The sequence below is a fragment of the Trematomus bernacchii genome, unplaced genomic scaffold (genome assembly GCF_902827165.1).
Source record: "Trematomus bernacchii unplaced genomic scaffold, fTreBer1.1, whole genome shotgun sequence".
Lineage (NCBI taxonomy): Eukaryota > Metazoa > Chordata > Actinopteri > Perciformes > Nototheniidae > Trematomus > Trematomus bernacchii.
The window spans coordinates 398473-416366 of NW_022987720.1; the positions used below are offsets into that span (position 1 = coordinate 398473).

General features: G+C 41.4%; 4 pseudogenes; all 4 read right to left on the reverse strand.

Annotated features, from left to right (window-relative positions):
- Window positions 1–2362: 2362 nt before the first annotated feature.
- On the reverse strand, window positions 2363–3480 carry LOC117492713 (annotated as a pseudogene).
- Window positions 3481–4785: 1305 nt separating this feature from the next.
- Window positions 4786–5617, reverse strand: LOC117492715 (annotated as a pseudogene).
- Window positions 5618–8942: 3325 nt separating this feature from the next.
- LOC117492716 lies at window positions 8943–9990 on the reverse strand (annotated as a pseudogene).
- Window positions 9991–14377: 4387 nt separating this feature from the next.
- LOC117492717 lies at window positions 14378–15834 on the reverse strand (annotated as a pseudogene).
- Between the last annotated feature and the right edge of the window lie 2060 nt (window positions 15835–17894).

The following is a 17894-nucleotide window of genomic DNA, read 5'->3' on the forward strand; positions in this document are numbered from 1 at the left end:
TGCCTTGCCTGTCGGCAAACGGCGCCCCTGTAATATACACACACACACATTAAATACATACATACAGTATGATGGCTTGAACTATGGGAGAAATGGCACTGTTTGTCTGTAGCCAATGCCTTGAACCTCGGCAAAAAAGGCATTAGAAGCATTAGAAAGTCAAGGTAAACTTGCGGTTAACTTGAGGTCTGCAATGCGTGTCACGCTCGCGCACACAAGTAAATATATATGCACGTTCATTCTCACAATGCGTCAGACACAAGACGCGCGTACACAATGATGTACATTAATTTATCAGAATCATTATAAATTTTTTTATTTTTTTTAATTTATTTTTTTAATAATGGGACACAGGGTTCGGTACGGATTGATTTGCAGTTCGGTCCGGATCCGGAGCCCAAAGGTTCTTCGACGAACTACCCATTGAAAGGGAAAGCAATAGTAATTAATGTAGTCGGATAAAATAAATTGAACTTTCTATTTCAAAATGTAAATAATGATTAAAATAATAACTACAAAACCACAAATGACAATATCACAAGCCTAACCCCCCTGTTTGTGTTCGTTTTCCCCCCCTTACTTTGGTGTTCGCGGTCAAATTTGACCGGGTCCTGTTTTAACTGCTATTACATTAACACAAAAAACCATTAATCATCGCCAAATTTCATTTAACACCCTTTCAAACTGTAAAATATTGTATCAGACTACTGGTATACATGAAAACTGGCAGTAAATATACAAAGAATAGGCAATGAACATGTATTGCGTGTGCCAGGTGTGATCCATGTGGGGGGATGGGCACATAAGAGCGGGAAATGTAATCAAATTGTTCTGTGTGTGTGTTTGTGTGTGCCAGGTGTGATTCACATGGGGGATGGCCACATAAGGGGGGTAAAACACATATAGTGTGTGTGTGTGTGTGTTGTGTGTGTGTTGTGTGTGGTGTGTGTGTGTGTGTGTGTGTGTGTTGTGTGTGTGTGGTGTGTGTGTGTGTGGTGTGTGTGTGTGTGTGTGTGTGTGTGTGTGTGTGTGTGTGTGTGTGTGTGTGTGTGTTTTTATCTGATCCGGATGGTTACTAATTCCTTTTCTTTATGGTGGTCATTTTGACCGGGAACACCATGTGTTACAAAGTTGACTAAAGCATCCAAATTAAATGAAAGTGTTGATCAACAATTTTATATGTTCAAATGTCTACTGTGAAGGATATCATAAAGCCTTAATGCAATCGAATGTAAAACAAAAAAGTTATAATTGATGAAAGTAGAAAATCGGTCAGATTTGACCCCGACACAACAGGAGGGTTAACTCAGTTGAAGGATTCAATAGTAGAGGTTACAGCATTCACTCTTGTACAACATCAAAAACTGTCACAGTCTGCTTTCTCACTCACCTATTTTCTGCATTAACATTCCTTAGTCACCTGGTAGTCAACACCCTGTCTCTCTCTCTCACTCTGTTACACCCATCAGCTCCAGTAGTATATAGGCCCACTTCACTCTCACCTCAGTGCCAAGATCGTACTTTGCAGCATGCCAGTCTTTCCAGCATTACTTCCCAGATTGCTCTCCCCGGTTCCGACCCTGCCTGTCCCTGACCTGCCTGCCCTCGCCTGATTCCTGACCCTGCCTGTACCCGGACTATTCTGCCACGCCTGCTCCCTGACCCGTCTGTACCTGCGACTCCCGTCTTGCCTTCTCCTGGAACCCTCGCCTGTCCCCGACCAGCCCTTTGCCTACTACTTGCCTTTTCGTCTCCTACCAGTTATTGCCTTCAATAAAGCTGGTTACAGACTATCCCTGGTTTCCCCGTGTTTTGCATTTTGGTCCTCAGCTCGTTTGTGACAAAAACAGACAAGCATTAGATGAAAAAGCATTTATTAAAAAAAGATGATAATGGTAAACACACAACATTCATTCAACAAAATATAAAGACTGAAACAAATGGAAGTGTGTCAGTGTGTGTTGATTGCGCGACATTAAGAGTGTGTGTGTTTTGTGTGTGCAAGAGCAGGTGTCAGGTCAGAAAAAAACATCTGGGTAGTGATAAGCCATTTTGAACATTGTATTTCCACTCTGTGTGTCTTCAAAGACCAACACAAGTTACATGTATTCACATAAATAACTACTCAATAACATGACTGAACAGATATTACAACAGTAAAGCTCAGTGAACAACATTACACATTAAACCCCAATCAATACATGAACATTTACAAAAGTAAAGCAGTCGTGTTCTTTGCCAATACCTGCTACAATAACAATAAATTATCTTGATTTTGCATTTTATTTTGTATCTTTTAACATCATAGAAGTTCTGCATTATGTAATATTAATTTGAGATCATACTTAATCACGAGATTACATTACCCGAAATGCTTATCTTCTGCCTTACTAACAGTACTAATGTTCCCTTTTTTGCACACAGTGCACATATTTGTAAAAGCAAAAGCATAAAGGAATGGATTAAGGCAGCTAATCACAAATACCAGTCCTGAAACAACGTTCCAGCTTTTCAAGCAAGACTTCCAAAGGCCGTCATTTTTTTGCAGAATAGCTGCCACACCAAGTACGTTTGTGATATGATATGGCATCCATAGAACAAAAAAGGTCACAATGATACTTGTGATGAGCCGGGTCGTCTGTGGGTTGTTGAAGAAAGCTGCCTGGTTCACTTTTCTCTGGACAACCGATGTATGAAAGGCCACGACAGAAATTGAAACAAATCCTACGAGGCACTCTGACAGCAGCACAGGCCACCAGCTGGGAAGCGGGGAGCGTGGGAATCTGTGCATGTTGTCCCATGCTGTTCTTCGATCACCTGTCGGATCACTAAAGCAGGGATAGACAGGATCATGGTAACCAGCCAGAGGAGAACCAGCAGCCTCCTCCTGCCTGCCCGATCCAAGCAATTCTGCAGGTTCATCACCTGTAGGTAGCGTTGGAGACTCAGCACTGTCACTGTTAGCAGGCTAGATAGATGCTGGCAGAACATGAAATACGTGAGGAGCTTACAGGCCACCAGGCCGAGAGTCCAGCTGTCCAGTAAAGTGTAAATCCACAGAGGCAGGGGGAGCAGGCAGATCAGGTCTGATATGGCCAAATTCAGCAATCAGACTCTGACTCAGACTGGATAGGTGCTTGCCAGTTTGGTTTGAGGATGATCACAGCAATATTCCCAGGAACTCCCAGCAGGAAGCAGATGGACAGCACCACCGCTGTGACCAGACGGATGGAGGCCCAGGAGGTAGTAGATGGAATGATCAGGAGGTGGAGGAGATGTTAAATGGGACCAGAGAAGAGTTGAATTGTTCCATGCTGCAAACTTGCTGCTAGACAAGCTGAGTGTTGGGGGCAGCGAGTGAGATAATTGAGTGTTACACAGGATAAAGAGGACACATCTTAAGAGGAAATGCCAACGTACTTTATATTTAAATGGCAAATTATTTTTTTCATGGCTTCATTATCTGACACATTTCCCCATATTCGGTTCCCTTAAAACAGCTTTCAGCCACGCACTTCTAATAGTTCATGAGTAATGACTGAGAGTGAATACTTTTGTATCAGCCTGTATTTTTCTTTAGGACATTCCTGCAATATCATACATTAGTTAATAATATCATACATTTAGTTAATATTTGTTCCCCCTTTGAATAGGGAAAAAAATATAACCAATTGATGCGGTCTCATAAAATGTACTCATCTATAATTAAGAAATGTATTTAACAATACAATTAATAACTCCAACCAACTATGACCATATTGAATCTTACCTAGGTTAAAGGATTTTAACAGTGATCAATAATGGAGGTTGGCAAGCATTCACTCTTGCTACAACACAAATAACAGAGCAGCAATATGGAATATAAGCATTTATTATTAGATACAAAATTTTAAGCACACAAATATTATGTAACAAAAGATAAAGTGAAGGAAACAAAAAAAAGGAAGTGTGCGTGATAGTGTGTGTGTGTGTGTTTGAGAGAGTGTGTGTGTGTGTGTGTGTGTGTGTGTTGTGTGTGTGTGTGTGGGTGTGTGTGTGTGTTGTCCCTCCCTATGTGAGTCCGTGTGCCTGAGCATAAACAAACAGTGTCAGGTCAGAAACAAAAATGTGGAGAGTTAATAAAGAGAATGTTAAAATGCATGCAATATCCTGTGTCCTGTGTGAATATAGCTACCCAACAACTTAACAGTGTGGTGAGAGGCTACTCTAATATATGACCTAAAAAAGTAACACAACAATGAAACTCAGTGAACATCAATTAAACATTAAACCCAACCAAATACATTTACAAAAGAGAAGCTGTCCTGATTTTTCCATTGAATGTTGCAGATTGCTTTGTCCGAGTAACAATGACACTACTGTGTAAAACAATTCATACTTTGTATGCAAAATAACTTCCAAGATGATTACTCGAATTAATCTTACAGACCACAAACATCATCTTTCAGTATGATACAGTAATAATTGATATGTGGGTGCCTGTATCATTACCATCTTCATCTTTTAAACTCTTGGCCTAACCAATTAAAACATATATTTTGGAGAATCAGAGGAAAGACTATGGTTAGCCTCACAATTGATCATAAAATAAATTCCAAACTGTGTATAATGTTAGAACTTTGGGACTACTGTAAATCACCTTTTTTGAGTTTCACAGGTTAATGGGTATATTTTTTGTGTCTTCTTTCATGTCAAAAAGTTCTGCATTATGTAATGGTATTTCAGATCATGCAAAATCAAGTATTACACTACCTGAAACATTGAGCTACTGCATTATCAACAGCACTAATGTTCCCTTTCTCCGCACATAGTGCACATGTTTTTAGAAGCAAACGCATAAAGAAGTGGATTAAGGCTGCTGATCACAAGCACCAATGCTGAAACAGTGTACCAGCTGTCCATGCAAAACTTCAAAAATCTTTCATTTTTAGTGAAATTGCTGCCACACCAAGTACATTTGTGATATGATATGGCATCCATAGAACAAAAAAGGTCACAATGATACTTGTGACCAGCCGGGTCGTCTGTGGGTTGTTGAAGAAAGCTGGTTCACTTTCTGTGGAGACCGATGTATGAAAATGCCACGACAGAAATGGCAACAAACCCGGTCAGGGTCTCTGTCAGCATCACGGCCAACCCCAGAGAAGTAAAAATAAAACCTATGTCTACTTTTTTTGACTATTGACAGGTGCACCACCTGTAGGTAGCGCTGGACACTCAGCAATGTTCACCGAAAGCATAGAGGTTGCACAACATGAGATACGTGAGGAGACTACAAGGCCACCAAGGCCGAGAGTCCAGCTGTACAGTAAAGTGTAAATCCACAGAGCAGGGGGGAGCAGGCAGATCAGATCTGATAGGCCAAATTCAGCATCAGACTCTGGCTCAGACTGGACAGGTGCTGCCAGTTTGGTTTGAGGATGATCACAGCAATATTTCCAGGAACTCCTAGGAGAAGCAAATTAAAAAAACGAACATAACTGCACAGACGTTAACTAATTGTGGAACAATTAAAGTTTGGTTAACTACACCCCCTGGATGGCTGCAGTCTTTCTGACAGAGATTTAGGCCAGACTTGTATTCATCTTTTTTTCACAAACAACCAAAATGACCACATCTTTATCATAACTAGGTTGATTTTGGAGTCATCAACAGTAGAGGTTGGCAGCATGCACTCTGTACAATATCAATAACAGCCAGCATATACAGTAGATTAAAAAAGCATTTATTAAAAAAGATAATAATGGTAAACACACAAACGTTCTTTCAGCCAAAATATCTACTCCTAAAAAAGAAAGCGTGTGTGTGTACACGTGCACGCAAGAGCATTCATCAGGTCGGAAAAAAAAAACATGTGGGTAATGATGAGCCATTTTTATAACTTTGTATTTCCTCTCTGTGTGTCTTTGAAGACCAACTCAAGGTACATACAAAACTATTCAATAACGTGACTTGAAGAGACAAAAGCAATAAAGCTCACTTTCTAAAATTAAACCACATCAACATTAAGACTTTCGAACAACATCAAGCAGTCCTATTCTTAGCCAAATATGCTATAAAAACGATATAATATCTCGATTTCATATATAAAAAATGCTAAACGCTGTTATGTTATACTATCGAAAGTTCTCAGGACGCTGTTCTCAAGACAAAGATGAACATTGAATCTTAACATTAGCATTTAGTTTGCAAAGGAAACTTCCAGATGAATACTCTAATTCATCTTTCAGTGTGATGACAGTAAGTACTGAGCCTTTGATGTGTGGGTGTGTTTATCATCACAATGTTCATCTTTCAACTCTTCGCCTGATTAAATAAAAAAATTAGGGCTGTCAAGTTAACAGCGTTAATAACGCGTTAACGCAAAAAAAATTAACGCCCACTAATTATTTTAACGCGATTAACGCATGTGTATTTTTTGTCCTCGGCCGCCGTAGTTTCAGAGCGCATCGAGTTTAAAATACCATCGACAAGCTGATGCTGACAGCCCCGCTTGATGCTGACAGCCCCGCTCCTACCGCCCGCTTGTGGCAGACCACACTTCCACGCTCACTGGCAGGCCCGGACTGGCCATCGGAGGACCGGGAGGGAGTGTGTATGTGTGGCGCGACTCGCGCCGAGCGAGGCACACCTTACGTGTTGTTGTTAGCATCTGGTGCTAGCTAGCTGCGCTAACGGATATAAGGAGCTGTTTCAATGACATTTCGCCGACAACTGCGCCGAGCACTTGACTTTATGCAGGTAGCCAGACAGTGGGACATTGTACGAAAAGTCAGCACACGCAACATGATTGCAGCTCCCGTTGGAGCATATATGCCTTGAGCTGCACATAGCTCCAACACACACACCACACACACCACACACACACACACACACACACACACACACACACAATTATTGTATGAGAGAGGTTCCAGGTTGATTTGAAGCGAAATATTGTAATGTTCAGAGGTTGTTGTGTTTAATATTCATGAGAATATTTGTCATTGTTCAAATGATATAAACAAACATATAAAGCATATTTTGTTCACTCATATGTTGATAAGAGTATTAAAAACTTGAAAGATATCCCTCTAAGGTACATTTAGAACAGATAAAAAATGTGCGATTAATTTGCGATTAATCGCGATTAACTATGGACAATCATGCGATTAATCGCGATTAAATATTTTAATCGACTGACAGCCCTAAAAAAAATATATACTTTTTGGGAAGTCCAGGGAAGTCAATGGTTAACCTAACAATTGATCAAAGAATAAAACAAACTGCATATCAGCTGATATCTTTAGACTAACATATCTTCTTTTTAAGATCCATGAGTTATTGTAAAATGATTTCTGTGCTTTCTTTTAACATCATACAAGTTCAGCATTTTGTACAGTTTTTTGTGATCATGCAAAATCAAATGATTAGGCGTCCTATAATGTTGAGCTACTGCAGGGGTCGGCAACCTTTTTGATATGAAGTGCCATTAAAAAAAAAATTGTTATCAGCGTGCCAACGATCGAGAATTATCAACGGGGGGGGGGGGGGGGGTCGTTGAGGAGCTTGACGCTCGTGGAACTATCAACAGGAGGGCGGGGGAGCCTCGCTGCGGGGAGGAAGCAGTGTGTGGACCTGTCAGCGCAACTTACATGATACCGAATTTAACAAACACATTTAAATAATTGGTTTAAACGGCATAATAATAAGGACGATCGTCCGTTCTGTAATTCTCCAGAACACACATGTTATGCAGAGTGAGATGAGATCGCTGTCCCTTTAGAGAGAGAGAGAGAGAGGGGTGTGGCGTGTGCATGTGTGTGTGTGTGTGTGGATGGTAGAGCGAGAGTGAGTGAGCGTGTGTATGTTTCTGGAAGTGAAACGAGGCAGCAGAAAAACAGAGGTCTGTGATGTATTTTGTGAAACAGAAGAACAGCTAAATAAATGCAACGGCTCCCAAGAAGAGCTCGCCTCTCTCCAGTCATTTAAGCTAAAGTGGGTTATTGAACCTGAAGCTTGTTGCTTCTGCCCTCCTCGACTACGGTCTGGGAGCCGACAGGAAAGTTCAACACACAGATGGCCAGTCCGCCCCCTTTGTAGCATATTATTTCAATGAGAGATGAGCAGATCGCCACTGGGCTTTCAACTAAAGACACAGCCACGCAAAAACTGCGGCATTTGTAAAGCTCCTTATGAGTACTGCAATTTGTGAAGTGCTTTCCTCTGTGGTGAAACGATCAGCCCTGCACAACGGAGGAAAGCGGCAGAAAGTCACCTGGAGTTAAAGAGAGCGGGGCTGCGCTGCGTGCATGGCTTCCTTCTGCAGGTAACGGGGAGACGCGCTCTGACGGCTGTCTCGTTCAGGATCCGAAAATACAATTTAAATATTGTGCACACTTATTCCACTTATTCCTAGTGTGCCACTGGTTACGGGGGCCGCGTGCCAATGCTGGCACGCGTGCCAGGGGTTGCCGACCCCTGTTGTAGATGGTGGTCTGCAAATGTGTACATGCCGTTTAAGGCCTGGTCATAGGAGAACCCAAACACATAATGTTCTTTAAAATGTTCATCAAAGCTGACAGGGAAGACTTGGCCTTGCAGGGAAGGAGCTACTTGAGTTCTGTGTGCCTGAGCACAAACATATCAGGTCAGAAAAACAAATACGGAGAGTTATCAAAGAGAATGGTTCATTTTCATTCAAAATCCTGCATCTGTGTGAAATATAGCTACAACAACTTCAAAGTCAAAGTCAACTTTAATGTCAATCTTCCAGTTTGTGTGTACAGACAGAGAGATTGAAATACTGTTTCCCACTATCCCGAATATAAAAACAATGTATATAGAATATAAAATATAAAAATATGTGTGCAAATATGTATGTATATACACAGTCAAAGACACATTTTTACATGTGCACACATTAAGACCTAATAAAAACACAACAATCAATATATAATAACTTGACAGTTTGGTGAGAGGCTACTCTAATATCGGCATCTTTGCATAACCAACAGCACTAATGTTCCCTTTCTCCGCACAGAGTGCACATGTTTTTTTAAAGCAAAAGCATAAAGGAGGGGATTAAGGCAGCTATTCACAAATACCAATGCTCCAAAAATGCTCCAGCTGTTCAAGCAAAACTTCCATAGGCCGTCATTTTTTAGCAGAATAGCTGCCACAGCAAGTACGTTTGTGATGTAATACGGCATCCATAGGACAAAAAAGGTCACAATGATACTTGTGACCAGCCGGGTCGTCTGTGGGTTGTTGAAGAAAGCTGCCTGGTTCACTTTTCTCTGGACACCGATGTATGAAAAGGCCACAACAGAAATTGAAACAAATCCTACGAGGCACTCTGGCAGCAGCACGGCCACCCAGCTGGGAAGGGGGAGCGTGGGAACCTGTGCAGGATGTCCTATGCTGGTCTTTGATCACCTGTCGGATCACTAAAGCAGGAATAGACAGGATCATGGTAACCAGCCAGAGCAGAACCAGAAGCCTCCTCTTTCCTACACGATCAAACATTTTCTGCAGGTGCACCACCTGTAGGTAGCGCTGGACACTCAGCAATGTCACCGAAAGCATAGAGGCTGCACAACATGAAATACGTGAGGAGCTTACAGGCCACCAGGCCGAGAGTCCAGCTGTACAGTAAAGTGTAAATCCACAGAGGCAGGGGGAGCAGGCAGATCAGATCTGATATGGCCAAATTCAGCATCAGACTCTGACTCAGACTGGACAGGTGCTGCCAGTTTGGTTTGAGGATGATCACAGCAATATTCCCAGGAACTCCCAGCAGGAAGCAGATGGACAGCACCACCGCTGGGACCAAACGGATGGAGACCCATGAGGCAGTAGATGGATGATCAGGAGTGGAGGAGATGCTGAGGTGACCAGAGAAGAGTTGAATTTGTTCATGCTGCAAACTTGCTGGCAGACAAGATGAGTGTTGGGGCACCGAGTGAGTGATAGCAACCCAGTCAGTCTTTTAAAGGAACAGAAAATCATGAAATCGTTTTCACAACCACGCCTCCAGAGAAGTAAAATAAAACCTAAGTGCTACTTTTGACTTATTTTCTATGTGTGTGTGTGTGTGTGTGTGTGTGTGTGTGTGTGTGTGTGTGTGTGTGTGTGTGTGTGTGTGTGTGTGTGTGTGTGTGTGTGTGTGTGTGTGTGTGTGTGGGGGCAACCTTGTTCATACCTCATCGATGTTCTTCACTCTATACTGATATTTGTGAACATACATTATCAAATGATTCAACTGTCTTTAAAGTATAGTGTCTGCTTTAACAACAGTATTGATGTTGTCTTTCTTGGCACATGTTTCTGGAAGCAAATGCATAAAGAAGTGGATTAAGGCAGCTATTGAAAAATACCAGTGCTGTAACAGGGTTCAAGTTGTACAAGCAAAACTTCTACAGGCCTTCAGTTTTTTTGGAAAATAGCTGCAACACCAAGCACATTTCTGGCTTGATACGGCATCCATAGGACAAAAAGGTGAGAATGATACTTGTGATGAGCCGGGTCGTGGAGGAGATGTTTAAGGTGATCGCAGAGGTGTTCAGTTGTTCCATGCTGCAAACCTGCTGCTAGACAAGCTCAAAGTTGGGGACCGAGCGAGTAATGGCGACTCAGTCAGTCTTTCAAAGTAACAATAAAACAGGAAACAAATGTCACCACTACACCCCCAGAGAAGTTACAAATAACCTGAGCACTACTTTTGACTTACTTTCTATTTGTGTGTGTGTGTGTGTGTGTGTGTGTGTGTGTGTGTGTGTGTGTGTGTGTGGTGTGTGTGTGTGTGTGTGTGTGTGTGTGTGTGTGTGTGTGTGTGTGTGTGTGTGTGTGTGTGTGTGTGTGTGTGTGTGTGTGTGTGATTTTTGGTGTGTTTTAAATATAACATCTAGTCAGTAGCAACATGAAAACAACCCACAAAATACATTGGTCATACTGTAGGTGGAAATGTGTGTACATTTGCTCCTTAGGCCTCTCATTCCAAAATCCTGTTACAACAAATGGACAACGTGGAATACTATACACTAGTGCTAATGTGCAAAGTAAACTGACAAAATAGTGTTTTGAAAGACTAACAATCACCGAGCAGGATGATCAACATCTAAAAGTCTACATGGCAACCAGTTTACATCAATGTTGTAGATGGTGGTCTGCAAAATGTGTACATGCCGTTTAAGGCCTGGTCATAGGAGAACCCAAACACATAATGTTCTTTAAAAAGTTCATCAAAGCTGACAGGGAAGACTTGGCCTTGCAGGGAAGGAGCTCACCATCCAACGCAATGTAGTACTCATGGAGCTGTTTCTTGTGGTCCCAACTGCTAGGATGTAGGGTTGCCTCCACTGGACCAGAGTACTCCTGAGGGCTGGAGATGACTGTAAGATAACAATAAACACAAATATAACTACACTGTACATCATATTTTGATGGATGGGTCAGACACTGACAAAACCTTTGATAGCAAATCAGATCAGCTCGGCCATTACCATGAACAGAAGTCAAATGCAACAAATATATTAATGCAGCAGTAATATAAAACCTAAAAGCATCCCAAAAATAGTAAAACACTGACAATTTCACTGCACAATGAGTGCTTTTACTTGATACTTAAAGTACATTTACTGTAGCTGATTATACTCGCATACTTTTACTTAAGTCAGGTTTTAAGTGCAGGCCTTTTACTTATAGTATTTTCACAGGGTGTTATTTGTACTTTTACTAAACTTAAATCATATGAAAACTTCCTCCACAACTGGAATTGATCTATTGCACATGTACTGTACCAAATGTAGTGCCAAAGTTAGACTTAACTGTTAACAGCATTATATCAGGCGGGAGGCGAGAGCTTCGAAATCATTCAATCTGAGTAACGTAAATTGGCGGTAGCTAAGCTAACAGCTGCTAACGTTAACGGTCTCATTATTTCAAAGGTGCCTGCAGACTAGAGTTGATTATGGATTAAAAAAACATTTATTCAAGGCCGCTGAGCCACTCCCGTAACGTTACCCCCTGTCAAATGATTGTAAAGAGGAGCGGTTTGTCGCCTGAGTCAGCGTGAATGAAGCCTAACAATTAACACTAGAAAATGCATTTCCTGCTGAAAATCCGTGCGAATGCTGTGAACTGTGTACATTTGTTGCTGAATTTAGCTGAAAATGCAGAAAAAGCTGAATATTTTATTAGTTGAATGTTCTCTGTAGCTGCTTTTAGCTACAAAAACCAAGTAAGTGTGTTGCTGAACTTAGCGGAGAAATACGAAAAGTGAAATGATTTGAATCAAATGGTTACAGCTCAAATGCATTGCAATGACTTTGAAAACTTGAAAGTGAAATGTTAAACTGGAAGAGTAGGAAAAATAGTGAAGAAGCTTAATATTTAAAAGAAAAGCTTTAAAAAGGGTATGAACCCACACAGCATTCGCACTAATTAGCTCAAGTCACGGGAGCGGCAGCTAAAATATCAAACAAATACATATTTCGTTGTCAGAATAACCTTAATCTCATTAACTACAGCTAACGTTACCACTACAATAACGTCACAAATATTCTACTTGCTAACGTTATCGTTTTTAGTTGTTTAGTTATACAAATTAAAACAAGAAGACAAATATGAATATTCAGAATTATTCACTTGGTGTCTATTTAACGTTACCGTCCTGCGGAGAAATGTTGACGTGTTCGATCCATGGATGTATAACGCAGCGTCCACACGGCGGCGTGCGTTGAAGGAAGCTTGCCGGTGAGCTTGTCTGAAACTCAACCAACAACCAATCACATGAATCTCCCGCCCCGGACACACAAGCACACGGTTTGATTGGCTAGAGCTTGTACTGGCATATGATTTGATTGGCTGGCGCTTCCGTCGAAGCTTCAAAAGTTGAACATTGCTCAACTTTTGAAGCGAGTAACGCGAGCAAAGCGAAGCAACGCTCCCACAATGCAGTTCGGCAAAGCGTGACGTCACCCCATTCAAAGTGAATGGGCAGAAGTGTTGAAGCTTCAACGCACGCCGCCGTGTGGACGGGCCGTAACGCAGCGTCCACACGGCGGCGTGCGTTGAAGCTTGCCGGTGAGCTTGTCTGAAACTCGACCAACAACCAATCACATGAATCTCCCGCCCCGGACACACAAGCACGCGGTTTGATTGGCTAGAGCTTGTACTGGGATATGATTTGATTGGCTGACGCTTCCGCCGAAGCTTTAAATGTTGAACATTGCTCAACTTTTTAAGCGAGCAACACTCCCACAATGCAGTTCGGCAAAGCGTGACGTCACCCCATTCAAAGTGAATGGGCAGAAGCGTTGAAGCTTCAACGCACGCCGCCGTGTGGACGGGCCGTAACTCTTGCATCAATCTGAAACAGTCACGGTCACGCTTTTCCTGGAGAATATTTTCAAAGAGTCGAGGGTCACGAGGCTGCATTAAACCAATGAGAAGGCGCGGCCTATCTGATGACGAATCGAAACCTAAGATCAGATGCGGACCAGACAGATTCAATGAAAAGATATACTCTGAGGGAGTCCATCATCCCAGAATACACACTACACAAGTCAACACCAACACCACACCAAGAAATAACACCAAAGAGAGGTTCTGGTGCACTTTATGTCCATTCTACTCCAAAGTGTAAACATTTCTACTCTGGTCATCAGTACTCTGGGATTTTAACACTTTGGTATTTGCTGTGAAGGTATGTACATAAACAACTGTTCAATAACAGAACTTGAAAGAGACCAACAAAATAAAGCTCTGTTTGTAAGATTAAGCATTGAACACATCAACATTTAGACTTTCGAAAATAATTAAAGCAGTCCTATTTTGAGCCAAATATATAAAAACTATACAATATCTCGATTTCATATATTAAAAATGCCAAACAAGCCACTGGGTATGTTATACTATCAAAAGCTCTCAGGACGCTGTTCTCAAGGTGAAGATTAACATTGAATCTTAACATTAGCATTTAGTTTACAAAGGAAACTTCCAGATTAATTACTCTAATTCATCTTGATGACCACAAACATCATCTTTCAGTGTGATGACAGTAATAATTGAGCCTTTGATGTGTGGGTGTGTTTATCAATACAATGTTCATCTTTCGACTCTTCGCCTCACTATATAAAAAATATATACTTTTTCTGTAGTCCAGAGAAGTCAATGGTTAACCTAACAATTGATCAAAGAATAAAAATACACTGCATATGAGCTGATATCTTTGGACTAAAATATATTTGTTTAAGTTCCACAAGTTATTGTGAAATTATTTCTGTGCTTTCTTTTAACATCATAAAAGTTCAGCATTTTGTACAATTGTTTGTGATCATACTAAATAAAATGATTAGGCGCCTTGTAACGTTGACCTACTGCATTAAAAACAGTTTTAATTTTCCCTTTCTCTGCACCCAGAGCACATGTTTCTGCACATGTTTCTATAAGCAAAAGCATAAAGGAATGGATTCAGAGAGGAATTCACAAATACCAGTGATTTGACAAGGTTGTAGCTGATCAAGCAAAACTTCCATAGGCCTTGATTTTTGAGGGAAATAGCTGCAACACCAAGTACATTTGTGATATGATATGGCATCCATAGGACAAAAAAGGCCACAGTGAGACTTATGATGAGTCGGGTCGTCTGTGGGTTGTTGAAGAAAGCTGCATGGTTCAGTTCAGTTTGGTGTGGTGGCCGATGTATGAAAATGCCACGACAGAAATTGCAACCAATCCTTCAAGACACTCTGTCAGCAGCATGGCAACCAGCTGGGAAGGGAGAGAGTCAATATGTGTGCAGGATGTACCATACTGGTCTTTAGTGTCCTGTGGAACCACTAAAGCAGGGATAGACAGGATCATGGTAACCAGCTAGAGCAGAACCAGAAGCCTCCTCTTTCCTACACATTCGAAGGTCTTCTGCAGGTGCACCACCTGTAGGTAGCGCTGCACACTCAGCACTGTCACAGTCAGTGTGCTAGAATAGACACAACAGTACATGATATACGTGAGGACCTTACATTCGGCTAGCAAGAGCGTGTTTACAATTGCAATCTTATACGGTAGTCTGCTACGTTTCGGTCATTCTTTTTAGCTTGCATAAAAACAATGTCTTCCCTAGCATCTCAAGCTCTAGGTAGCCTTGTTGTTTAGCTTTGTAGCATACATGCTAGGAAAGCCAAATATCTACTAACCACTGACTTCGTCGTGGTTCTTCCGTCGGTAGGAGAAACAGCTCAGATTTCCCCTCACATTTCAGGAAACAGGTCCTTGGCTTTGGCATGACTGGATCGATTGTGAACTGAACCAGAGCTTCCAACAGTAAATGTTAGGCTGGCAGAGGGTGCGGCCAGCGCCGCTGGGTGTGGCCATAGCTCTTCCGGATTGGTCAATTCAATTGGTACGGCATGACATCATGCCGTACCCGGAACGAAATGGAAGAATCAAATGGACAATGACGTATCTCCAACGAGGCGTTTTGGGGAGGTATTTTCTGCGTTAGAGTTTTACTCGCTACAGGGTGTACTTTGAGGGTTTGTGACTCTGCACACCGTTTACATGCATAAAAACCTTCATAACACACAAGGGGACGGGTAATAACCGCAAAAGCATGACATGGGCCCTTTAAAACAGTTGGTAGTTATGGGTACTTTTTACTTAAGTACATTTCGAAGCCCATACTTCTTTACTTTTACTTGAGTAAAGAAGTTTAGTCAGTACTTCTACTTTTACCAGAGTATTTTTAAACACGAGTATCTCTACTTTTACTTGAGTAAATGATGTGTGTACTTTTGCCATCTCTGGACATGAGGTGAAAAGAGCCTGGACCATAACCTGCATCACCTTCATGGTCAGTTCAGGACGTGGAAAAGACGAGTCAGTTGAGTGACATCTGCATAGCAGTGGAAGCAGAATCCATGCAAGAGAATAACAGAGCCAATTTAATTGATGTAAAGAAAAAGAGGGGACCCAGGACGAAGCCATGAGGGACACCAGTCATGAGGTGACAAGGTTCTGGCACACATCCTTTACAAGTTGCACTGTATATGCGCTCATATTTGTGGCCTTATACTGTATAGATATACTGCAACAAGGAAGACATGTTCGAACAGGATGTCAAAGGTAATGCATTTTCCACAAAATAATCCCAATGTAATTTGCATCCAACATCACTCATTACATTTAATTTTAATTTAATTTTAATTTTTGTATTTTATTATATATGTTGCATTGTTGGAGGAGCTCGGGTCATAAGAATGTCATTGCCTTTTCTACACTGTAGCTCAGGGGTACTCAAACTTTTTTATTAAAGGTCCACTTGTGAACTATATACAAGGTCACTGGTCCGGATCAATGCCAGTAAAGTCACCCCCCCCTGGAGCGGAGCAACGAAACTGAAATTAAGAAAATGTTTCTTACGGCGCTCTATGCATGGGGCCCCCTTGAGGGGGTTTCCCGACATGTTGTTGCAGTAAATTAAAGGGTGTTTCATGTTGTCGTTGCTGTGGACCTTCTTAATCTACCTTCTTTGGGGGCCCCCTTCTGGTCCAAGCACTTGCCTGCCTTGCCTGTCGGCAAACGGCGCCCCTGTAATATACACACACACACATTAAATACATACATACAGTATGATGGCTTGAACTATGGGAGAAATGGCACTGTTTGTCTGTAGCCAATGCCTTGAACCTCGGCAAAAAAGGCATTAGAAGCATTAGAAAGTCAAGGTAAACTTGCGGTTAACTTGAGGTCTGCAATGCGTGTCACGCTCGCGCACACAAGTAAATATATATGCACGTTCATTCTCACAATGCGTCAGACACAAGACGCGCGTACACAATGATGTACATTAATTTATCAGAATCATTATAAATTTTTTTATTTTTTTTAATTTATTTTTTTAATAATGGGACACAGGGTTCGGTACGGATTGATTTGCAGTTCGGTCCGGATCCGGAGCCCAAAGGTTCTTCGACGAACTACCCATTGAAAGGGAAAGCAATAGTAATTAATGTAGTCGGATAAAATAAATTGAACTTTCTATTTCAAAATGTAAATAATGATTAAAATAATAACTACAACCACAAATGACAATATCACAAGCCTAACCCCCCTGTTGTGTTCGTTTTCCCCCCCTTACTTTGGTGTTCGCGGTCAAATTTGACCGGTCCTGTTTTAACTGCTATTACATTAACACAAAAACCATTAATCATCGCCAAATTTCATTTAACACCCTTTCAAACTGTAAATATTGTATCAGACTACTGGTATACATGAAAAACTGCAGTAAATATACAAAGAATAGGCAATGAACATGTATTGCGTGTGCCAGGTGTGATCCATGTGGGGGGATGGGCACATAAGAGCGGGAAATGTATCAAATTGTTCTGTGTGTGTGTTTGTGTGTGCCAGGTGTGATTCACATGGGGGATGGCCACATAAGGGGGGTAAAACACATATAGTGTGTGTGTGTGTGTGTGTGTGTGTGTGTGTGTGGTGTGTGTGGTGTGTGTGTGTGTGTGTGTGTGTGTGTGTGTGTGTGTGTGTGTGTGTGTGTGTGTGTGTGTGTGTGTGTGTGTGTGTGTGTGTGTGTGTGTGTTTTATCTGATCCGGATGGTTACTAATTCCTTTTCTTTATGGTGGTCATTTTTGACCGGGAACACCATGTGTTACAAAGTTGACTAAAGCATCCAAAATTAAATGAAAGTGTTGATCAACAATTTTATATGTTCAAATGTCTACTGTGAAGGATATCATAAAGCCTTAATGCAATCGAATGTAAAACAAAAAAGTTATAATTGATGAAAGTAGAAAATCGGTCAGATTTGACCCGAACACAACAGGAGGGTTAACTCAGTTGAAGGATTCAATAGTAGAGGTTAGCAGCATTCACTCTTGTACAACATCAAAAA